The sequence below is a fragment of the Somniosus microcephalus genome, chromosome 21 (assembly GCF_052327205.1).
Source record: "Somniosus microcephalus isolate GS21.2 chromosome 21, FLI_Smic_1.0, whole genome shotgun sequence".
NCBI lineage: Eukaryota > Metazoa > Chordata > Chondrichthyes > Squaliformes > Somniosidae > Somniosus > Somniosus microcephalus.
In genome coordinates this window covers 30,746,449-30,772,537 of record NC_141007.1, presented here as the reverse complement: position 1 = coordinate 30,772,537, position 26,089 = coordinate 30,746,449, and positions in this window count along the sequence as shown.

The window sequence follows — 26,089 nt, the reverse complement described above, 5'->3', positions numbered from 1 at the left end:
ATTTTGGGCATTAAAAATTTCATTTACGAAAAAAGGCAGACCATTTTATTTCATAAGGCATTTTGAATGATTTGATTGGTTCAGCTGCTCCTTTCTTTTATTGCTAGCTTGTCCTGACTGATCATTGAAGATTGGTTGTTTTCACAGATCCATAGTAATTTCTTACTGATGGTTTTCCAGCTGTTTTTCTTGCTATTGGTTGGCACATTCCCTACCTCTTTATTGCTCTTTTACTTTAAGCCAATCTTACACGAACTAAGGGCTGGATTTTTTTCAATGGGGAGCTTTTGGAGGTGGGACTCCCACTTGTCGGGTTTTAGTCCCGCCTCCCATCGACTTGTGGCCAGCCCTCGCTATTTTCCCTTGATTGAACTTGTTAAGCCCGCCCAGCCGACTCAGCAGGCCAATTAAGGGAAAGCCGGTTGCAGGTGATGTCAGTGAGTGAAGCTGTCAAACACTGACCATCTGTCCTCGAAGTTGAGTCCTGGGACACAGGCTCAGTTAGAGAGCTCTCCTGAGCAGAAAGCAGAAGGCTGCAGCTTTTGACAGTTCAGCGGCCATTCTGCTTTCTGTGCCGGTGAGCTGAGGGACCCCCGAGACCTGAAGGGAGGAAGCCTGCAGGAAGAAGTAAAGGTAAGTAAAACTTATTAAAACACTTTACACTCACCACACACACTTGCCTCTCCACACTTGCACCCATCACTCACCTGCACACCGGACATCTCGGCCCCTCCGACCCCCGCAGACCAACGGCCTGCCTCGCTGACCCTGGCGAGATTCAGAGCCGTCGGGAAGCCCACACTTCAGGGCTGAAAATAGGGATTCTCAAAAAATCTGCCTGTTAACTACCTGTTAACAGGCAGTTAATTGGCACTAATCCCCTTCCCGCCTTGGGGAGGTGGACCCCAGCGCGGGTCGGGTACCCGCCTCTTGGAAAGATCGTACGGAGGTGGGTTGGGGGGCGGGATGGGCACCCGCCCCCAGATTCTGCCATTTTCCCGGCAGTCCTGCCTCCCCAGGACTAGTAAAAATTCCCCCTAAGTGTGCACAGAAAGTGTGTGCTATGTGAAACATTTTTAATATGTTATCGATATTACACATCTAACAAAAGAGATATCTCTCTTATAGGTATACAATATAAAGTATTGTTTACTTTCCAGAGCTATTCCATTTTGAATTTATCTGAATTTGTATCTTCTCTTACTGCTGCTGGTCCATGTTGAGCATTCCTGTGTGTCTGTGCACCACGTGACAGAAAGAGAGGCTGTTTCACAAATTTGACATTAGACTGCAGTACGATGTATGACAGGAGTCTTTCATTAATGATATAGCAGTCGTTAATCCCTTCATATGAACATCACATAACAACAATGTGGAATAAGCTGATAGTTGACTGCCCACACAAGAGCACAGTAGGAGCAGAGCAAAACCACCACATAAAATTGAATGTGTGCGTGTTATAAATATCACAGGGAATGATTTCAAAGCCTTAATCAAATCTCGTGATTCAAACAGCAATTCTAACGCCCTGGAATTGAACCCTTTGCTTAAATTACTGCCTTTTAATAACTTCCAGGCATTCTTTATTCCGTGCTTTGGGGGAAATGCCTGGAATTACTGTCTGGAACATACTGTACCTGTAGTACTATAACCAGTTGGGGCTAAAAAGAAAGTAAATGCACTGTAGTCTCCAACACTGGTGAACGATAGCTTCTGAGCAAAGAGAGCAAGAAGAAAAAAAACTTGGAAAAAATGAATAGTGCTTCAGCTATTTTACAGTCATAAATGTTTTGTACATGAACTTCTAAGACACTTATCCTCTCTTATCTGAGGTTAGCGCAGTGTGTTTCAAGTCATTTCTTTTGAGGTAATTACTATACATCTTTAGTGTTCGTTGGACTGCTTTCCTTTTGGCACCACTTGAGGTTATAGGTTTTGCTCACTTTAGTTATTCATAGTCTTGGACGCAAAATCTAACTCAAATTTCTACACATGGATCTTGTCAAATTGTTTCTTGAAGGCCTTTTTGAAACAAATTTGCCATTTGTCATACAACTGTTTGTCTTTTGGAACCTGCTGGTGTACTTCACCGCAAATTACTTCATCGTGCAGCCTCTTTCCATTTTTATTTGCTATAAAAGAAAACTGTCTGCCGAGTACATTATATCATCTGCAGGCACCAGTTCAATCAAATTTATCTCGGTAAGAATAGGTTCCAATTGATTTTATCACCGGTCATTAACTTAGAACAGAGCATGTATATAGTAAGTACCGTAACCCTGCAATGCCATTCTGGCATCCTAATGTACACTTTGTCAGAAACCTGTAAATGTATATATTTGGCACAAAAGCTATAATCGGGGCAATGTAATCTTGAAATTCTTGTTCCTTGGTAAAATGTAAGGCTCCTGTGAATATTTGTGGTTTCATAATTCGATTGTTGTTCCAGTGGAATCCTGTTATACTGATCACCATTCATCAGTCATTTGTAATGAATGATAAAGATCTACTTTGGAAAGCCACAACCAGCCTGATACTGTTACTGCTATTGTTTATAGACATCGGTGCAGTTCAATTGTAGCGATCACTGTCGTGGTAGTGCTCCATTGTTGGAACGGTAATGGGCTCAATCGTGACATTATTAATCTGTAGGATCGACCATATGAATGCACTGCTAATTGTCCTGGCCTGGCCAAGGGATACTGAAGATGATGGCTGAGCAGTGCTTCTTAGCACTCACCAGCACTTTAAACAGCTGAGCAATGTTGCACTCAGAAATTACAGTTTCGGGTCAAATGGAACAAAATGAAAGCGCTGACATTCTCTTTATAGCATTAACATTCTGAGTAACACAATGGAGTGGAGAGGCTGATTGGCTGTTTAATGAGCTGTTTAAAGTGGCTGTCATGGATCATGAGATAAGTAGCACACATCAGGGCTTGCTACCTTCTGAATATATTGATCAGTTGGATAAAGTGATCATTTGGGCTACTGCCAAATCAAGTACTATGTACAGGATTCATAGAAACATAGAAGATAGGAGCAGGAGTAGGCCATTTGGCCCCTCGAGCCTGTTCCGCCATTTAATGAGATCATGGCTGATCATCCAAATTCAGTAATCCTGTCCCTGCTTTCTCCCCATATCCCTTGATCCCTTTAGCCTTAAGAAATATATCTAACTCCTTCTTGAATATATTTAATAAGTTGGCCTCAACTACCTTCTGTGGTAGAGAATTCCACAGGTTCACCACTCTCTGGGTGAAGAAATTCCTCCTCATCTCAGTCCTAAATGGCCTACCCCTTATCCTTAGACTGTGACGCCTGGTTCTGGATTCCCCGACCATCGGGAACATCCTTCCTGCATCTAGTCTGTCTAGTCCTGTTAGAATTTTATCGACTCAATCTCTCTTCATATGTCATTCCTGCCATCCCAGGTATCAGTCTGGTGAATCTTCGCTGCACTCCCTCCATGGCAAGAACATCCTTCCTCAGATAAGGTGACCAAAACTGCACACAATACTCAAGGTGTGGTCTCACCAAGGCCTTGTACAACTGCAAGACATCCTTGCTCCTGTACTCGAATCCTCTTGCTATGAAGGCCAAAATACCATTTGCCTTCTTAACCACTGCTGCACCTGCATGTTTACCTTCAGTGACTGGTGCACAAGGACACCCAGGTCTCGTGGCACTTCCCCTTTTCCCAATCTATTGCCGTTCAGATAATAATCTGTCTTCCTGTTTTTGCCACCAAAGTGGATAACCTCGCATTTATCCACATTGGGCAGATGCATGGCAGATGCAGTATAATCACTCAACCTGTCCAAATCATACTGGAGTTTCTCTGCATCCTCCTCACAGCACACATGCCCACCTAGCTTTGTGTCATCTGCAAACTTGGAGATATTACATCTAGTTCCCTGGTCTAGATCATTAATATATATTGTGAATAGCTGGGGTCCTAGCACCGATCCCTGCGGTACCCCACTAGTCACTGCCTGCCACTCGGAAAAAGACCCGTTTATTCCAACTCTCTGCTTCCTGTCTGCGAACCAGTTCTCTATCCAAGTCAGTACCTTACCCCCAACCCTATGTGCTTTAACTTTGCACGCCAATCTCTTATGCGGGACCTTATCGAAAGCCTTCTGAAAGCCCAAATACACCACATCCACTGGTTCTTCCTTATCTATTCTACCAGTTACATTCTCTGTATTGACATGTTTTGCTGTATTTGGCACTTGCATTTTCTATTTTGCTTGGAGACATTTTCAGTGCTTTCAAAATGATTCTTTTGTGGGTGTGGAAACCGTCTCCGATGATCATTCTTTTGTGTATTCTGAATGCAATCCTATAGCCTACCTGCAATGCAGTAGAATTCTTTAGGATATTGGGGCAAAATTAGGTATGCTTAATTTCATAGAATCTTAGGCTCGAATTTTGTGTGAAGAATAACGATGAGGCTTTCAGTGCTTACTGTTATTAGGGAGTAAATCAGACAGCAACTTCCAACGTCCACACATGCACAGTTAAATGCGGAAATCGGGAAGTTACTGTCCGGGTTTCCCTGCTCCTCCAGAAGCTTTGCTACACCTGTGCCTCGCCGAGAGACTCGGCATTCTCATACATGCAATTGTGTGAAGTTGCAATACTTACCCACTAGATACCCACTAAACACGCCAGAAAAAGTTAGGACTTGTCCATTCAAGTGTAAGTGAATTGTTAACGGTGTGCTAAGTCTTAATTACTGCCAAACAACCTCTCTGGCACTGAAAATTTACTTTTACAAGTCTAGAATCTCATTCCTTCATATTTTAATTATTGTTGGAGATTTTTTTTTAAATTTAATTTTCTGTTTTACTTTTTCTTTCTGTCTCTTTTATCTCTCTTTTTTACATTATGTACATGATTTTACATTGAATTAAATATTCTAACTTGCACTTCCTGTTTTAGACTCTGTGCCTCAGAACAGATTTTTCAATTTGATTGGTTGAAGAGACCCACAGTTGCTTTCCCTGTTCACACAGGTCCCAGATCCCCTGTAGAGGGCACCGCGCTGTTTCGGCTCCCTAATTACCGCAAATTGCAGTCTAAAAGCCCACAGAAAGTCTGTGGGAAAGTGTAAGTGCAATGCATGGCCAAGGCCGTTCGTTCGCCACTGACTGCAGAATCTAGGCCATAGAATTTTACTGCTCAAAAGGAGGTCATTCAACCCATCGCCCCTGTGCCAGCTTGTTGAAAGACCAACTGAGTCGTGTTCCTCTGCTCCTTGCCCAACCCTTTTTACAATGATTCTTTTTCAAATATTTGTCCACTTCCCTTTTAAAAGCTAATATGGATTCTGATCCACCATTGTTTGTGATAGGACATGAAATGAATACCCTAACAGCCAAAAAAAAATTTATAAATAATTTTATTTATCAAAAAGCTACATTTAAAAAAAAAATCACATCCCTTGAAAAGCCAAACTATTGAGTTGATAATATGTCTATGTTTTTGAATAATGGACCAAGGCATTGATCTTCTACTCAGAAGAGAACATTTTGACCATTGTCAATGATTTTTGAAAGAAAAGTGGCTTTGGTTTTAATTACATTTACTTTGATGACTGAATATCATCAAAGTAAATGCATATAGCTGGGGAATCAGTAGGTTTGGATGCTGAAAGCAGATAATACTTTATTAGTTTTAGACTGATCATTGTGTTTGGTTAAACACAATTTAAATGAATGCTGCCTTTGTTAGGATGCTGTAATCAAACAGTTGCTTTACTCTGTTGGGTGAGGAAACTGCACAAAAAAGAAATCTGTAATAAAATGGCTGTAAATGTGAAAGTAAAAATATTGCTTTGTAATTTACTGCTCTCATTATCCACAAGTATGGACTCTTATTATCAGACAAATGCTTGCATCCCGTAGCTGTCGTACTGAGGCATTCAAGCATGTGCTGCTAAGATAAACACCATGATACAAAATAAATGTAAAAGAGCGACAAAATCTGACTATCATTTTGGGACATTGTTTCTTTTTCCCTTTTTAAAACTCCCTTTTGCTGCCTTGGTTCTGCCCTCTTTCTGCTGCGGCATTCTGGTACACAGTTTTCTTCAGCTGCTTTCAGTGTCATAAACCACACCTTGCATTTATAACATGCCTTTAACCTAGTACGATGTCCCAAGGTGCTTCGCAGGACAAAAATTGGCACCGAGCCAAAGAAGGAGACAGGTGACTAGAAGTTTGGTCAAAGAGTTAGGTTTTAAGGTGCGTCTTAAGTGAGGAGAGAGAGGTGGAGAATGTTGCCTCATATCAGACACATTGGGCCGGATATTCCGATCCCTACGGGTGTGTACGTGCTGTGTACTCGCCCGTAGGGACATCGGAAATGCCGGTTTCAGATCCTCAGGCTGTCCTGGAGAAGGGCCTCTGCGGGCGGATAGTTCTGCTTTTTGGAGACCCTCTGCCTACAGAAAACCCTTACAATTCTTGCGCCTGGTAAAAGCAGGCATAAGGCCTGCTTTTTTACCACGATGAGAGTTGAAAAAAAGTTTTTAAAAAAATGTTTTCACTGATTTATCATTTAAAAATACTTTAAAAAAGGTAAGTTTACTTTTAGCCTTTTAGAAAACTTTAATTATTATTTTCAAAAATTTAAAATTTTGTTTAAAATAGTTAATTTATTGTAATTTCAAGTCATTTTAAAAATGTGAGTTAAAAAAAAAATTATTTAAAGTTTTACTGTGTTTTGGGAGTGATCTCCATTCATATATTTGACAGGTCTTCCTGTCAAATGTATGAAGGGAGATTCCCTTCTGTGATTGGCTCCCCATGGCCCACGTGACCCCAGGGACACCGCGAACTACCTGCGCCTCTGGGATGTGTGGGCCCTGCGCACTTGGAGTTTGGAGAGGCCCAGGAGCGGAAGTGTGCACGTCCCGGGAGCCCTCGGGTAAGGGCGCAGATTTTTCCAGATCGCAGTCCTCCGCCCGTGGGAGGCCTGCGATCGGAATATCTGGGCCAATATGAAGGTTAGAATCTGTGTATTCTGCCCCTACTGTAAAACAGAGCATCTCAAAGCCAATTAGTCAGTCTGCCAACCTAACTAGGAGCTCTACAGAAGCTTTTCCATAAAGGCTAGCTGAGTTCAAACATCCATCTAGGTTGAGAAACAAACCTGGGTCTTCCAGTTGAAACCCATTGCTCCTCCTTTAGAGATTGTCATTGTGAGTCCATATGAATTTACCAATGGGAAAGTGAGTTCTCATAAAGAATCTTGCTTGTTCTCATTTTATTGTTGCATTTGACTCATTGTCCTCTTTCCCATTTTCTAAATTACTTGAATAAATCCAATTCATTTTTCTCTGATTGGTTCTGACTATTATCTTTCTTTTAAAAACAAACATTTAAAATGAAAAAATTTATGGCAGCATACTCTATTGTTTCTTTTCATATCTCTGGCCTGCGATGAAGCTAACTGATCTCAGGCGATGAGATGTGGAACGCTGCAGTTGGCCTGAGAACCCACCAGGCTGAGGAAGGGAAATATTGGCCAGGGTTCTTGCTTTTGATCGCGGTCCCATGGCCCCTTGCTAGAACATATCCATGTGTGGGTGTCCAGTAAGGACAGGGCTGACCTTAATTGCCCCCCCCCCCCGCCCGTCCCACAGTTAAATGGCCTGCCAGCACACACTGTCTAGGCTGATGCATGAAAAATGTCCATTTGAGCAATGGACTGGTGGGTTGCCAACAGGAGGAAATGAAAAAATGGAAAGGAAAGTCAGTCAGATAGAAGCGATCACAATACAATCAATCAACCAGAAAATCAGCAGAACACTTGTTGCGAAGAGTGGCTTATTTTCTGACTGCATTTTGACCAGGACCAGGGACTTCAGTGCCTCCAAACGTAGAACGTTGCTGCACCAATATAAAGACCCTGCTTCTGTCACCTCGCTCTGAGTGGCATGCCTGATGTTGGCTAGGAGAAAGTTACAACAAAAGGGGCGTGCTGTGCTCTCTTTTTGAACAAGAATACCTCAAACGTAATGAACCTGTCAGATATATTACAAAATTTCATGCATGACAGGGTATTAGCTATTTTAATCCATCCGAAGCCCGCAAAAAGGATACTGTTTGTTTGATCTTTCATTTACCTTGTCATTTTTCTAAATAAATGTAGTCCGGGACACCTCATAAAAGTTATAAATGAATGCACGTCGTGCACTGTTATAGTATTAGAACTTGTTCTACTGAAGTTAACAAAATCTGTCTTATTACTTCTGCCCAGTTGGCCCAGTTCTTCAAGTCTCTATTCAGAGATTTAATGACTTTTTTAATAGAAAGGTTAAAGGGTTAAATGGAGTCTGAGTCTGTGTATTGTTATGATATTTGAGAGTATAGTTTTTACTTTATTTCCTCCAGCTGAAAGGCCGATGAAGAAAAATGACGTTATCTAGACTCTTGTCAAATGTTTAATAGTCTGGTATGGAGCCAGTATATGATTTATAATGCAGTGCCGCAGCTGGTTATAGAGCTGCACTGTTTGAACACTCCACGTACAGTATATTCTATAGCATTATTACCAATCATATTGCTCAATGCCCTATACATATGCTACTTTTACAGTATAATATCTTTCCAACAGGTTGATAGAATGAAAATGATAGTGTTGTGTCCTTTTTGCAGGTTTATGTGAATATCTTTAGGCACAAGGAAGTTCAAGGGGCCAGTTAGAGTGCCACGTAGATCCCTATACTTCTCAAATTTCCACATGATATGATTTATGTTCATTCAGTCCAATAGAGAACAATAATGTCATTTCACAGGTACCTGTAATGTGCTATTAATAGGTAAAACCACACGGCATTTTAAAGAAACTTTGGGAGGAATTTTAACCTGGAGAAACACGTGGGTTTGGGGGCTTAAATCCAGCAAAAATGTGAGCGCGCCGGGAAGCCAGCTTCAACCCGCCGATTTCTGCGTTTAACTCGAGGGAGTTGTTCTAGTTGCGCACAAACTGCTCGAGAGAAGCGGGTTGCCTATTAACAAAGGTAACCGCTCAATTGGAGCAATCTTTCAACGCAGTTTTAAGTTTAACCTCGCATCCACGGGTTTCCCGGGCTTCCTGAAACTCGCCACTGAAAGCAAGGCAAGAACGCAATGGGAATTGAGGGGGCTGATACCAACTCACAGAAATACTGCACTAAATACTCAGTACTCACAGTTGCTTTCCTATCTACTAGTGGGAAAGGGTTTGTTCACAGTACTTTTGCTGAGAGTTTACTTTCTACCCTTTGGAGATTTTCTGAATCGCATCAGGATCATATAATGGTTACAGCACGGAAGAAGGCCATTCAGCCTTTGAGCCTATGCCGACTCTCAGCCAGTCCCACTCCCCTACCCTTTTCCCGTAGCCCTGCAAATTTTTTTCCTTCAGATACTTATCCAACTCCCTTTTGAAGGATGGGTAACACCTTGGCTGCCTAAAATGGGACCTCGGACGAGGAGCAATATGACCAGCAGCAGCACCAGAAGCTGTTGAAAGACTTGCTGGACAGCCGAGAGGTACAGCTCCTTCTCAAGGGCAATTAGGGATGTTCAATAAATGCTGGCCTTGTCAGCGACACCCACATCCTGTGAACGAATAAAAAAATAAATGAGTAAGGACAGCAGGTTTCCTTCCCTAAAGGGGATTAGTGAACTAGTTGGTTTTTGCAACAATCCATCAGCTTCATGGACACAGCTTTTTATTTCTATATTTGTGAAACTGAATTCAAATTCTCCAACTACCATGGTTGGATTTGAACTCCAGTTGTCTGGATTATTAGCCTGGTAACATAACCACTGCACCATCATACCTGTTCTTAAAGCTTACATTATTTACCAATAAAAAAAAACACCATCCTATTCATATTAGTACCCAGTTAATTCACTTGAGAAAGTTTTCTGTAACTTTGTGTGCTGTCTATTCAGACTGTGAAGCTAACTTCAGGCATATGTGCTATGATGGGGAACCGTGTCCTCGTCCACCAGCTCTGCACATCGGGTGCGATGCCTCTGATTTCCTGTCTATTCATTTTGGGCAGAGAATCATGGACAGTGCTCACGTGATTTTCCAATTTTGCGCAATTCTCCGTACGGTAGCACCTACTTGTAGGCCCCGATTTTCTGCCAGCCGTCGGGCGGGTTTTCAGGTGGGCGGGGGCCAAAAATCGCAGAAATAGGGGGTCATGACCCCCCCGCTTGATTCCCCGCCCTGTCCAACTTTCGGACCGCCGTTTCTCTGCAACCCGAATCAGTCGCGCCTGCCGCTGGCGGGACTGGCCGTCGGGACCCTAATCACCAATTATTGGCATGTTTAATGCCATTTTAAGGGGCCCTTGCGATTTTCAAGGGATCCCCACGCTAAACACGCCTGCGGGGAACCCCGCTGATGAAACCTGGCGTGAAGCTTGCCGGCTTGCTTGCTCTCAGCTGCAGGTCATTCGGGAAAGCTGCGATTTAATCGGAGAGCATTTGTATGTTGAAGGACCTTGTTGTTGCAGGCTTGGGGCTACTTCTTCAAGGCTTAGGCACAGCTGTGGCAGGTTGGAGCCTCACACACTTCTCCAATGTGATCTCCTGGGAAGCCCCTCTCGCCACCCTCGCTCAGCGCTTCCTCAGCGGAGGCATCTACCAGAAGCATGGGACGCCTTTTTTTCCTTCCCTTCTTGCAATTAGAGAATCTCCAGCAGCAAAGGCGGCAGCAGCAGAACCAGGAACAGCAGGATGAGCACCAGGCTACTGCTCACTCACCTGAAGCTGCACAAGCCAGAAGGGGCCAGCGCTTGGAAGTGGCTTGAGAGCACCTTGCTGCGCTTTAGGGGGCCATGGGGACCCATATCTGCACTGGCAGTCCTACTCAGAAGGACTTCCATGAAGGTCTGGTTTCTCTGTTCAATAGATGGCCAACGCTCCTCAAGAGATGTCATTCTCTTATGAGCACTCACCATGTTTTCCGTACCCTGGCGAGTTATCTCCTCCATGGAGGTTGCCAACCTTTCCATGGTGATGCGTTCATGCGTCAATGACTCCACAAAGGCTCTGCTCATGGTTGCTATGGACTCCTCCATTCGCTCCACACTCGCATCGACCCTGGAGACAAAACCTGCCAGAGACTCCTGCATCTGTGCATGGAGATCCATCACCTCTTCTCTTGCGGATGGATCCAGAGGCAGAGGGTCGACATGCAGCGCAGCTGAGCTGAGCTGGCAGAGTCCTGCGCCCTCCGACGAGGACTCTCCATTGCTGTCCGTCTCCAGAATCTGCTGAGGCTCACTTGTGAGCTGTGAAACACCAGGTGACAACACTACTCTATGTCCCGAAGGTCCCCCCGAGGTGTGAGTGTCTGCACTGGTGCTGGGTGCACTTACTTCTGCTGACGCTGCGCCCTCAGAGGTTGGAGCTTCCTCTGAGGAGTCTGGCTGCACAGCCTCTTCCTCCTCCACAGTGGGGACGGGGGCTCTGGATGGTCCTGTTGGGGAGTAGAGGAAGGAGTTAGAGATGTGATGCCAAGGTTACATGCACATTTGAGTTGACATCTGCTGACACCTGCATCCATGCAGCCTTGGTCTCAGTGGGAGGCCTCTTCCTGCCTGACCTAGGGAAGAGGACCTCCCTGTGGGCCCTAACCCCATCCAATAATACCTGCAGTGAAGCTTCGTCGAATTTGGAGGCAGCTCGGGGTCTGGCACTGGCCACAGCTGCTGCAGGCTCCTCTGCCATCCTGTATGGTTCGTTTGGAAGCCAACAGAGGAAGCAATGCTTGCTGTGGACCTTGAAAGCACCACGATAAACACAGGAAAATGTTAAATAGCTGTAGAGTACTGAAGTGGTCAACATTTAAAGATATCTTTAAAGGGGAACATTGTAATGGGGGAGTACTTTCAATCTAAAGTACCTGCCCCATAACCACTGTGGGTCTCCTACCTGAGATGAGCTAATCCTCCCTATTTGTGATACTGGAAAAGTAACCTCATTGAGAACTGACATGCCACATCTTCGTGCTGGAAACGGTTGACTGAGATAACTTACCTAATGCATCAGATGCTTTAGATGGCTGCCATTCATCCGAATAGGGATTGGCATCCTTCCTGCTTCTGGATGCCAGTTCTGGTACTGGGAAGTAAACCTAGAGCCCCCGCTGGATTGGCAAGGTCAGCTCTTTAAAATATTTTTGTGGCGATCCCAGCGTGTAGTGCATGACAAGCTGGGGAGTCTGCCACAATGGGTCGGTCAGCGACCGGAATGTAGGGCTTGAGCAGCTATGCAAGGGCTGCCATTATTTTCCCCCTGCACAGAGCCCTCAGGACACCAACAAGCCTTTTGAAGAATTCGCCAGTGAAGGCCAGGAGTAGAAACGCTGGGTGGCCCCATTACAAGGAGAAGGCCACCCAGGAGGAAATGTTAACACCTCTAACACGCCCATTGTTAACTGCATTGGCAAGCACTCAGCGCATCAACCATGCCGTACATCTCAGGCTTCAATACTCAATAATATGGGAGCAGGCAGCCAATGTACCTCAGCACTTCGTGCACCGGCAATCATATTATCAGCCTCATAATGTATACCTCCCAGTAATAATCTTCTGCAAATACTTGTTAATACTTTTAGTTCCCACCCACAATATAGTATCATAAAGTCCAGTATGTTGGTCTCACTGGCGTACATCAGTTAGCTGATGAAAACACAGTTGTACCAGTGTTAAGACTGTGTTGCCAGGTTTGCATCAGTACTTGGCACACTGGCCAAGCTACCCGGACCAATAGACACATCCAGAATTGTGAGATGTGCAGTTCCGTTACCAGCTCCATCATCCACATGTAAGCCCAGGAGAGTAGAATGGTTGGTCTCCCAAAACCCAGGCAGCAATATCAAAGCAGCTTCTAATCTTTTTGGATTAAAACCTAGTTAGAAAACTATACTTATTGCACTTCGATTTTTCCCAGTAGGTTGGATTCAATTGTATTTACTTAGTGCAGTTCACATGTGTGTCCAGGCTAATACTGTTTGTTTTCAGGCACTGCAATGTTGACAGATATCCTAGATTGATTTACTCCTGCTCAATGATATACAGAAGTTCAGTTAGCGCAAGTCTTAAGCAAACATTTGAGGAACAAGACCTTAAACCCGTAAAAACCTCAAATTACTTTCTAGCCTCACAGTATCATTCTCTGATGCCCAGATCACCACTTCTCTTCCCTGCAATAACAAAATCAGTAAATTGGGTCGATAAAATTTTTTATTTCATCAAACAAATTCTGTCAGCTGCTGACACCTGTGATTTTCGTTAGTGATTTATTGATTTCGCACTGTTATTTTAATGTGCACAGTTAACAGGGATCAAAGCAGAAGAGGATTTTTCTTTCTATCTCTCATTTCTGTCCCTGTTTCTGTCAAGCTGTTGGCTCCCACTAGCTGACATGAAAATCTGTTTGTTCAACTGGTAAATTTGGCCTGTGTTTGAGAACCCATCTAATGCTTGAATTTTGATGCCGTGGTTAATTAGAACATAAGAAATAGGAGCAGGAGCAGGAGTCGGCCATTTGGCCTCTTGAGCCTGGTCCGCCATTCAATAAGATCATGGCTGATCTTCTACCTCAACTCCACCTTCCCGCCCTATCCCCATATCCCTGATTCCCTTAATATCCAAAAATCTATCGATCTCGGTCTTGAATATACTCAACGACTGCGCCTCCGCAGCCCTCTGGGTAGAGAATTCCAAAGATTCACCACCCTCTGAGTGAAAAAATTTCTCCTCATCTCAGTCCTAATTGGCCGACCCCTTATTCTGAGACGGTGACCCCTGGTTCTAGACTCCCCAGCCAGGGGAAACATCCTCCCTGCATCTACCCTGTCAAGCCCTGTAAGAATTTTGTATGTTTCAATGAGATCACCTCTCAATCTTCTAAACTCGAGAGAATATAGGCCTAGTCTACTCAATCTCTCCTCATAGGACAATTCCCCCATCCCAGGAATCAGTCTGGTGAACCTTCGCTGCACTCCCTCTATGGCAAGTATATCCTTCCTTAGGTAAGGAGACCAAAACTGTACACAATACTCCAGGTGTGGTCTCACCAGGGCCCTATATAATTGCAGTAAGACGTCTCCTCTTTTACTCAAATCCTCTTGTAATAAAAGCCAACGTACCATTTGCTTTCCTAATTGCTTGCTATCCCTGCATGTTAACTTTCAGTGATTCATGTACAAGGACACCCAGGCCCCTCTGAACACCAACATTTCCCAATCTCTCACCATTTAAAAAATACTCTGCTTCTCTATTTTTCCTACCAATGTGGATAACTTCACATTTCTCCACATTACATTCCATTTGCCATGTTCTTACACTTAGCTTGTCTATAGCCCCTTGACGCCTCTTTGCATCCTCCTTACAACTTGCATTCCCACCCAGCTTTGTATCATCAGCAAACTTGGATATAATGGCCCAGAAATTAGGTTCGGGGGCTTGCCGCGCGTGCAAGCCCCCAATGTGCACTCACCCGGCGCGCCGATATCTGAAGCCTGGGCCTGCTTGGAATTCCTGTCACTGGCCCGGTTCAGATGTCGGCGCGCTGTGCTTGCCTGATCCAGCGGCGTAGTTAGTGCGATGTGCCGGCTCGGATCAGGTGAGCTCTGTGCAGCCAATCAGGGGAGGGGAAACTTCATTCATGAGTTTGATAGTAAGAACTGTCAAACTCATGAAAAGTACGGGCGCCCAAAAGACTAGTTTAACTTTAAATAAAATTTTAAAAAACATCCCAATAATTAAATAAACTGTAAATAACTTTAAAAAAACGATTTTAAACAATTAATCAAATTTTTGAAAAAAATAATTTTTTAAGAAATTGGGTCTAAAAATAAACTTACCTTACTGTAAAGTCCTTAAAAACAATAAAGCTGTGGAAAAAATGTTATAATTTTAAATAATAGACCACTTACCTTAAAGAATCCACTCCTTACGCCTCCTTTTTATATGTCTAAAAAGTTCAGGCCCCTGCACACGGGCAAACCTGTCAAAAAGAAGGAAGTTCAACGCGTGCGCGCAGAGTCCTGCGTGCACGCGTTGGACCTCTGAACCCCTTGGAGGAAATGCCGGTTTCCCACGCATGCGCTGTGCATGCTGAAATCCGGCACTTCCAATGGGCCCATGCGCGAGTACCCCGTCCGTACTCACGCGTTGGGACCGGAATTACTGGCCCATTACATTTGGTCCCCTCATCCAAATCATTGATATACATTGTGAATAGCTGAGGTCCAAGCACTGATCCTTGCGGTACCCCACTAGTTACAGCCTGCCAACCTGAAAATGACCCGTTTATTCCTACTCTCTGTTTTCTGTCCATTAACCAATCCTCAATCCATGCTAGTATATTACCCCCAATCCCATGAGCCCTAATTTTGTTTGATAACCTCTTGTGTGGCACCTTATCGAATGCCTTCTGAAAATCCAAATACACCACATCTACTGGTTCCCCTTATCTATTCAGCTAGTTACAACCTCAAAAAATAGATTTGTCAAACACGATTTCCCTTTCATAAATCCGTGTTGACTCTGCCCAATCCTATTATTATTTTCTAAGTGCCCTGTTACCACGTCCTTAATAATAGATTCTAGCGTTTTCCCTACTACTGATGTTAGGCTAACTGGTCTGTAGTTCCCTGTTTTCTCTCTCACTCCTTTCTTAAATAGTGGGGTCACATTTGCTACCTTCCAATCCATGGGAACTGTTCTAGAATCTATGGAATTTTGGAAAATGACAATCAATATATCCGCTATCTCTATAGCCACCTCTTTCAAAACCCTAGGATTTAGGTCATCGGGTCCAGGAGATTTATCGGCTTTTAGTCCCATTAATTTCTATTTTTTTACTAATACTAATTTCTTTCAGTTCCTCATTCTCGTTAGAGCCTTGGTTCTCCACTATTTCCGGGAAGTTTTTTGCATCTTCCATGAAGACAGACACAAAGGGGTCGATTTTCATTAAGCTGTCGGGAAGGAGGCGGGACTACCACTTTTGGGTTTTAGTCCCGCCTACGTGATTTTCCCTTGATTGACCTTGTTGAGCCCGCCCAGCGGGCTCAGCAGGCCAATTAAGGGCCACCCGGCAACAGGTGACGTCACAGACTGACATTTCATCTGTCAAGAGGTCTTGACAGACGAAATATCAGTGTTTCATAGCTGTTTGAAGCTGTCAAACACTGACAGTCTGACTTCTAACTTGAGTCCTCTACACAGGCTCAGTTAGAACTAACACCGGCAATGAAAGCTGAAGGCTGTCACTTTTGACAGCTCGCAGCCATTTTGCTTTCAGTGCCGGCTGAGTGATGGACTCCCGAAACCTCGAGGAAGAAAGGCTGTTAAGGTAAGTAACACTTCTGTACACGCTTTAAACACACCAAACACACTTACCTTTGCACTCATGCACCCATCACTCACCTGAACACCGACATCGCGACCCCTCCAAGTCCTTCAACCCGACGGCCCGCCTGCTCTAACCTGGCGTGGTTTGGAGCCGTCAGGAATCCCACACGACACTCCTCAAAATAGGGATTAGGCTAAAAACTGCCTGTTAAGTACCTGTTAACAGGCAGTTAATTGGCACTAATCCCTTCCCGCCTGGTTTCAGCGGGTCCCAGTGCGGGGCGGGTACCCGCCTCCTCTGAAACTTACTTGGAGGCGGGCTTTGGGCGGGATGGTGTCGGGACCCCCGAATTCGGGATTCCCCCCCCCCCACACGCCTGAAACCCCGCCTGACAGCTCCAGGAAAATCGACCCCAAAGTATTTTTTAAATTTCTCCGCCATTTCCTTATTCCCCGTTATAATTTCCCCTGTCTCAGCCTGTAAGGGACCCACATTTACTTTCGCTAATTTTTTTCTTTGTACCTACCTATAGAAGCGTTTACAGTCTGTTTTTATGACTCTCGCTAGTTTACTCTCATTCTATTTTCCCTTTCTTTATCAATTTCTTGGGCTTCCTTTGTTGAATTCTAAAATCCTCCCAATCCTCAGGCTTACTACTCTTTTTGCCAACATTATAAGCACCTTCCTTTGATCTAATACAATCTTTAACTTCTCTTGTTGGCCTCGGTTGGACCACTTTTCCTGTGGGGTTTTTGTGCCTTCAAGGAATGTATATTTGTTGTAAATTATGTATTAATTCTTTAAATGCTAGCCATTGCTTCTCTACCATCATACCTTTTAATGTAGTTTCTCAATCTACCTTAGCCAACTCACCCCTCATACCTACATAGTTTGCTTTGTTTAGATTTAAGACCCTAGTTTCGGATTTAACTAAATCACTTTCAAACTCAATATAAAATTCCATCATATTATGGTCACTCTTCCCAAAAGGCCCCTTTACTACAAGGTTATTAATTAACCCTTTTCTCGTTGCATAATACTAGATCTAAAATAGCCTGTTCCCTAGTTGGTTCCTCAACATACTGATCTAGAAAACTATCTTGCATACATTCCATGAATTCGTCCTCCACACTATTACTGCAAATTTGGTTTGCCCAGTCTATATGTAGATTAAAGTCTCCCATGATTACTGTATTACCCTTGTTACATGCGCCTCTAATTTCCTGATTTATACTCTGCCCTACATTACAACTACTGTTTGGAGGCCTATAAACAACTCCCACCAATGTTTTCTGCCCCTTGCTGTTTCTTAGCTCCACCCAAACTGAATCTACTTCTTGATTTTCGGAGCAAAGATCCTTTCTCTCTACTGTCTTTATCCCATCCTTTATTATCAGGGCTACCCCTCTTTTCCATTTTGCCTATCTTCTAAAAGTTAAGTATCCCATAATATTTAGTTCCCAACCTTGGCCACTTTTCAACCATGTCTCCGTGATGGCTATTAGGTCAAACCTTTTAACTTCTATCTGCGCTATTAATTCATCTATTTTGTTGTGAATGCTTTGTGCATTCAGATATAGTGCCTTTAGCTTCAACTTATTTCTATTTTCCCCTGATGTCGCCTTACTCACTGATGCCTTATTACTTTTGTTACTCTCTCTGTTCCTTCCTGACCCTCTCTGCTTATTTTTACCCAAAACTCTACTCTGCTCTAGTGCCTTGACATTTATCTCGCTGCTTTTAAATTTACTCTTTCCTGAACCCTCCCACCCCCCTTCATTAGTTTAAAGCCCTTTCTACTGCCCTAGTTATTCGGTTTGCCAGGACACTGGTCCCAACCCGGTTTAAGTGGAGCCCGTCCCAACGGAACAGCTCCCTCTTTCCCCAGTACTGGTGCCAGTGCCCTATGAACTGAAACCCCTTCCTCCCACACCACTCTTTGAGCCACGCATTTAAACCTCTAATCTGTTTGTCCCTATGCCAATTTGCACGTGGCTCAACAATCCAGAGATTATTACCTTTGAGGTCCTGCTTTTTAATTTGGATCCTAGCTCCTCAAACTCTCTCAGCAGAACCTCATTCCTAGTTTTACCTATGTCATTGGTTCCTACGTGGACCACGACAACTGGTTCCTCCCACTCCCACTCCAAGTTCTCCTCTAGCCATGAGGAGATGTCTTTAACCCTGGCACCAGGCAGGCAACACAACCTTCGGAACTCTCGGTCGCGGCTGCAGAGAACAGTATCTATCCCCCTGACTTATACTGTCCCCTATCACAACTACGTTCCCTTTCATTCACCCCATTTGAATGACCTCCTGCACCATGGTGCCATGGTCAGCTTGCTCATCCATCCTGCAGGCTTTTCCCTCATCCACACAGACAGCAAGAACCTCATACCTGTTGGACAAGGGCTCCTCCAGTACTGCACCTGGGGTCCCCTTACCTGCCTCAGTTGCAGTCACACCCTCCTGTCCCTGACCACCAACCAGACCTGTACCACTACCTAACCTAAGGGGGTGTGACTGCCTCCTGGATCAAAGTTTCCAGGTAACTCTCCCCATCTTTGATGCCCCGCAATGTCTGCATCTCAGACTCAGCTCAAAAACTCTGATGCAGGCACTTACTGCAAACGTGGTTGTCCAGGATCACAGTGCTCTCCACAAACTCCCACATGCTGCAGTTGCGGCACATCGCCTGCACTGCCATCCCTATATGACCTTGTTTTAAAGAAAGAAAGACTTGCATTTATAGAGCGCCTTTCACGACCACCGGACGTCCCAAAGCGCTTTACAGCCACTGAAGTACTATTTGAAGTGGAGTTGCTATTGTAATGTGGGAAACATGGCAGCCAATTTGCGCACAGCAAGGTCCCACAATCAGCAATGTGATAACGATTAGAAAATCTGTCCCTGGAGTGGGACTTGAACCCACAACCTTCTGACTCAGAAGCAAGTGAGCCACAGCTGACACTTTATTTAATTAAATTTGTTATTAGGTAACTTAGTTTGCAGTGTAGTTTCTTGACTACTTACTTGATCTAGATTAAGTTATGGGTACTGAAATTAAATATCTACCTGTAACACAAAGCACTACAAGTAGTGTAGGCAAAAAGCAGCAACTCCTTCCCCCTCTTCTCCGAATTCCCATTCTGTCCAAATTCCCAAATAAAACACTCTGGGGGAGAAATTCAGTAGCTTGCGCCACCCGTTAGTGCCTTAAGAGGGCACTAAGCCAACTGGCGCCCAGGCGCGGCACTGCCCACGCCTCCCGCTAAATTCCGCGGGACGTTAGTGATGGTGCTAACCGTTAGCGTGGCGCCGCTGCTGATGACGTCATCGGTGTGCGCAGCGCCCCGCTGACTCCCCGGCCGCGATATTCGGCTGCGCCCCCTGATTTACCACCGGACGCTATGTCCGACCGGTTCAGGGGGGCCTACCTACGGCCAGGGAGGTGCAAATTAAAGGCGAGGTGCGGGGCGGCCATTTTTGTTGTTGGCTGCCTGCCAGCACCTGCCTGCGCTCCCGTCCCCGGCCTCCTGAACCCCTCCCCGCGGAGTGCCGGCTGCGTTCCAAGAGCCCGGCACTTCTCTTCGGTGCCGAGCTCTTTTGCCTGCACTCCCGATCCTCGGGGGCTCAGCAGGGCCCCAGATCGCGCTGCACAAGGCCCCTCCCCTTTAAGAAGGGGAGGAAGGCCTGCAATACCGCAGCGTGACGTGCCGCAGTGTGTGCGCCACGATATTCACTCGCAGCGCCCCAAGAGGGATGTGGGGCGCCTCCAGTCGCGCCGCGCTTCCCTTTGGGGCGCAACCACTCAATATCCGGTGGGCGGGCGCAAATGTTTCCGGGGCGCTACTTTTAGCGCCCTGGCGAGGCTGGCGCCCCAAACAGGGCTATACTCAATTTGTCCCACTCTGTTTAAGTACACTCCGTTTTAATCCTGCTCTGTGCAGACCCATTACATTTTTCCAATAAAATTGCACAGTGATTTCATTCCAAGTACTTAATGCAGTGTTCAATTTAAAGTATTCAGATTAGGCATATATTCCCCTGAGTATAGAAGATTAAGGGGTGATCTAATTGAGGTGTTTAAGATGATTAAAGGATTTGATAGGGCAGATACAGAGGAATTATTTCCTCTGGTGGGAGCATCCAGAACAAGGGGGCATAATTTTAAAACTAGGGCTAGGCCATTCAAAGGTGATGTCAGGAAGCACTTCTTCACACTAAAGGTAGTGGAGCTTTGGAACACTCTTCCCGCAAAATTCTGTTGAGGCAAGGGGTCAATTGAAAATTTCGGAACTGAGATTGATAGATTTTTGTTCGGCAAGGGTATTAAGGGTTACAGAACCAAGGCGGATAGATGGAGTTGAGATACAGATCAGCCATGATCTAATTGAATGGCAGAACAGGCTCGAGGGGCTGAATGGCCTACATGTTCCTGTACTGCTTAAAAAAAAAACACTATGGCCTAGAAATTGGATTGCGCCTGAATCAGTGCTGCGCGTGTCTAATGAGGCCAGTGGTAGGACCACGACAAATTGGTCTGTCGGCCATATGAGCATAGTACCAGTGAGCTGCGGGTGCCATTCATGTCCTCAGAGGTAGCTTGAAGGCCGGGGGTGGAGCAACAAGATCGGCCAGCTGAGGGCCCTGGTGGCCCATGGGTGGTGAGTGGTGGCCAGCAGTGGCCTGGGATTTTTAGTGTGGAGTTGGGAGGAGCACTCCTCCTACTTCTGGCTACACAATAAGGTAAGTAAAAAAACTTTTAATGTCCTTTTGGGTGGCTGGTTTGGCTGCTGAGGGCCTGAGGAAATGTCCATGCTGCGGTCATTCGCAGTTCAACTTGGCAAAGGGGCATAAAGCAGGTATGAGCCCTCTGATTTGCATATGCACTGGGACTAATGCCAGTTTCCAAGACATGCTTTGGACACCTACTGAGCAGGCCTATCCAATATGGTGGGTGGCGCACTTTAAACACAGAATGAGCGCGCACACGCTGCCCTCCATAATGGACCCATAGGCACTCAGCGCCATCAAATCTCTCGGCCCATAACTTCACAAAATATTCAAACTGAATGGCAAAAAAAAAATGAAATATTCTAGATGTGATGAATGGGAACATAGCACAACTTAGTATTTTTCACTAAAACAGTACTTTGTGACTGCTGCACTTTAGAACTCAATTTCTTCATTATTTGCTGCCCTTATTTAGCCCTATTAGTTCTCAACATTACTGTTTCTTGCAAGGTGTACTTTATAGCCTCCAGATTGTACTAGTTAGTATTTATCTCTCTCTGAATTGTCTGGCGCCTTCTGGCTCTGCCCCTCTGTTAGGTTTGGCAGCAGTTGTTAATGAATGCACGAACAAACCGATTTAATGTGTTGCAGGTACAAAACTTAAAGGAAAGTGATCGCTATAAACTGTGCAGAGGAATTCTGTTCCCTGAACACGTTAGAAGTGTATAATATTTAGCAGTGAATATCGCCGGGTGAAAACCTCCAGCTTGTAAAGCAGGGGAAAGGACTGTTATCTTAACCATGGGATTCCGTTACAGAACCCACCCAATTTTCATCCTTTGAAATCAACTTAATGAAAATTGGCCAGGTTCTGTAAAGGGTGGGCCACATTACTGCCCAGGTAGTGGAGACTAAAATCTACCCCAATTGCAATTGGACTATGATTTAAAAAAAGGTTTTAACTGTTATTGCTAATGTTACAGAAAGTATCTGTACATTTTGGGAACAATTAAAGGGGGAGGTCATCATCAGCACCTCTAAGAATCAAACTGGTACAAAGAATTTGGGTTAATGTCCTTCTTATGTTTTCATTGGGAATGCTGATTTAAACATTTAAATATTTAAAAATATATAGAAAGAAAAATCAAAAGAATGTTTATGATTCGTTTCTACCTGATTATTTTTAAAGGAATAACTGATGCAAGATTGCCTTATTAACAAATTCCTGAATTGAGATATGTTCAAAGCACTTTCCTTTGGCCATTTTTACTTAGTCAGTGTATTATCTGTAATGCAAAGACCTAAAAGGATGCGACCACCTTCGGTTCTTTGGAAACCTTGCTGCGGTTTTTTGCCCTTTGCTTAAACAGCAAACACACATGACCCTACTTTCTGGGAAATACACAATGAGAATACAACGTAATTGGATCCTCTTCCCTTGTTCAACATTATGCACAGAAACAAATATTACTATTGACTTTTATTCATTCTCCAGGCTGCGGTTATTACATAATACAAGCAAGCTGCTGTTACAGTTTAGCAATGATTTGTCCAAAAAAAAATTGTTTTAAACTAACTCTTTCATTTCACAGTTAAAGCCCCATGCTGAAGAAAAATTATTTATTTTAAAAAAGTCTAAACAAGTAAGAAATGCGCTGGACTCTTGACACTGCCAAATCCTGGAAAGCCATTTATAAACAGTGGCCATCGTTTGGTGTTCAACCCTCCACATTGATATGTCTGTAGCAATATGATAATAGCCAATTGTCTTTCATCTGTCACTCGGTGATTATGTGAGCATATTGGACTGTTGCACTCGTTCCAGTTTTATTTTCCAGAAAGTAGGGTCATAAGCGTGCCTGCTGTTTAAGCAAAGTGCAGATGGGGTTTTCCTATAAACAAGTGCACAGTGAATATTTATACAGTCTGTGGCACCTGACGCCATAACACTCATGACATTTTGTTTTGTAGCTACTCTTGCCATAAGTCACTTCAGTGCATTAAGTAAATATTTTTATATCGCTATGCCATTATTTATTGAAGGATGGCAAAACCCCAAGTCTTGCCAAAGTCTTGGGTTAAAAAGTCAGTTTACAACCTTGTTACATTAATTCAGTGAAAATATAAACTTGGTCGTTATTCTATTTGTAAGCCAATTTAAATCGCAGCAAGCCTTTGTAATATGATGTGACAAAGATCAGGCTGGGTGAAAACATCTTTCTTTACATTAGTTCGGCAACAATGAACTTTTAAATCTTGGTCATTTCCAGTGTGATTACTGGCCATTGCCAGCAGCCAAGGTTTTGCAAGTGCAGTTCCACTTTTACGTCCCTATGCTATGCTTGTAATATTATAATTAACATCTTTTCATTAAAAGCCCCAATTTTGATCGGTGAATCAGAATTTAAAACAATAGTGATGCAAACATTTGAGTTACTTTTGGTTTCAAGATATGTGAAAAATCCACAAAAAAAATCCGATGTTGAAGTCCACTTTCTATTGGCCAAATCTTCTGTTGCTATGGTACATACAGAACCTAGCTCACTATACACGCTCGAATGCTGAAATCCTCTCCTCTGACCTTCCACCCACCATGACACTTTGGCCATCATTGACCTACTTAACTGTTCCCTTGTCTCTGCCTTTGACACCCTCATTCCTACTAACCTAACCACCATTGTCATCCTGTGCAGCTTTTTTTTATTCATTCACAAGACATGGGTGCCGCTGGCAAGGCCAACATTTATTGCCCATCCCTAATTGCCCTTGAGAAGGTGATGGTGAGCAGCCTTCTTGAACTCCTGCAGTCCGTGTGGTGAAGGTGCTCCCACAGTGCTGTTAGGGAGTGCCAGGATTTTGACCCAGCGACAATAAAGGAACGGTGTAATATTTCCAAGTCAGGATGGTGTGTGACTTGGAGGGGAACTTGGAGGTGGTGGTGTTCCTATGAATCTGATGCCCTTGACCTTCTAGGTGATAGAGGTTGCAGGTTTTGAAGATACTGTCGAAGAAGCCTTGGTGAGTTGCTGCAGTGCATCTTGTAGATGGTACACACTGCAGCCACGGTGCACCGGTGGTGGAGGGAGTGAATGTTTAAGGTGGTGGATGGGGTGCCGATCAAGCAGACTGCTTTGTCCTGGATGGTGTCGAGCTTTTTAAGTTTTGTTGGAGCTGCACTCATCCAGGCAAGTGGAGAGTATTCCATCACACTCCTGACTTGTGCCTTGTAGATGATGGAAAGGCTTTGGGGAGTCAGGGGGTGAATCACTCACCACAGAATACCCAGCCTCTGACGTGCTCTTGTAGCTACAGTGTTTATGTGGCTGGTCCAGTTAAGTTTCTGGTCAATGGTGACCCCCAGGATGTTGATGGTGGGGGATTCGGCGATGGTAATGCCATTGAATGTCAAGGGGCGGTGGTTAGACTCTGGCTTGTTGGAGATGGTCATTGCCTGGCACTTGTGTGGCGCAAATGTTACTTGCCACTTATCAGCCCAAGCCAGGATGTTATTCAGGTCTTGCTGCATAACTGAGGAATTGTGAATGGAACTGAACACTGTGCAGTCATCAGCGAACATCCCCACTTCTGATATGATGGAGGGAAGGTCATTGATCAAGCAGCTGAAGATGGATGGGCCCAGGACACTTAACCTGAGGAACTCCTGCAGCGATGATTGGCCTCCAACAAGCAAAACCATCTTCTTTTGTGCTAGGTATGACTCCAGTCAGTGGAGGGTTTTCCCTCTGATCCCCATTGACTTCAATTTTACTGGGGCTCCTTGGTGTCACACTCGGTCAAATGCTGCCTTGATTTCAAGGGCAGTCACTCTCACCTCAACTCTGGAATTCAGCTCTTTTGTCCAAGGCTGTAATGAGGTCTGGAGCCGAGTGGTCCTGACGGAACCCAAACTGAGCATCGGTGAGCAGATTATTGGTGAGTAAGTGCCACTTGATAGCACTGTCGATGACATCTTCCATCACTTTGCTGATGATTGAGAGTAGACTGATGCGATGGTAATTAGCCTGATTGGATTTGTCCTGCTTTTTGTGGACTGGACGTATCTGGGCAATTGTCCACTTTGTTGGGTAGATACCAGTGTTGTAGCTGTACTGGAATGGCTTGGCTAGAGGCGCAGCTAGTTCTGGAGCGCACATCTTCAGCAGTACAGCCAGGATGCTGTTGGGGCCCATAGACTTTGCTGTATCTAGTTCACTCGGCCGTTTCTCATTATTACGTGGTAGTAATTGAATTGACTGAAGACTGGCACCTGCGATGGTGGGGACCTCAGGAGGAGGCCGAGATGGATCATCCACTCGCACTTCTGGCTGAAGATGGTTGCGAAATCACCAGCCTTGCCTTTTGCACTTGCATGCTGGGCTCCGCCATCATTGAGGCTGGGGATGTTCCTGGAGCAGCCTCCTCCGATTCATTGCTTAACTGTCCACTGCCTTTCGTGACTGGATTTGGCAGGACTGCAAAGCTTTGATCTGATCCGTTGGTTGTGGGATTGCTTAGCTCTGTCTATAGCATGTTGCTAGCGCTGTTTAGCATGCATGTACTCCTGTGTTGTAGCTTTGCCAGGTTGGCACCTCATTTTCAGGTACTCCTGGTGCTGCTCCCAGCATGTTCTTCTACACTCCTCATTGAACCAGGGTTGGTTACCTGGCTTGATGGTAATCGTAAAGTGAGGAATATACCAGGCCATGAGATGGAATACAATTCTGCTGCTGATGATGGCCCTCAGCACCTCATGGATGCCCAGTTTTGAGCTGCTAGATCTGTCCTGAATCTACATACTACCCTTCAAATGCCAAGAGATCGTAGATTTTTTTTTGCCTCTAAGATTGAAGCTAGCCCCGCAGCTCATCTGCTCTTCCTGCCTTTCCTCTCTCCCTGCTCCTGATCTCCCCGATCCACCACTCACTCTGCCATGACACAGCAGTTTCTACCCAATCTCCTTCCATTCT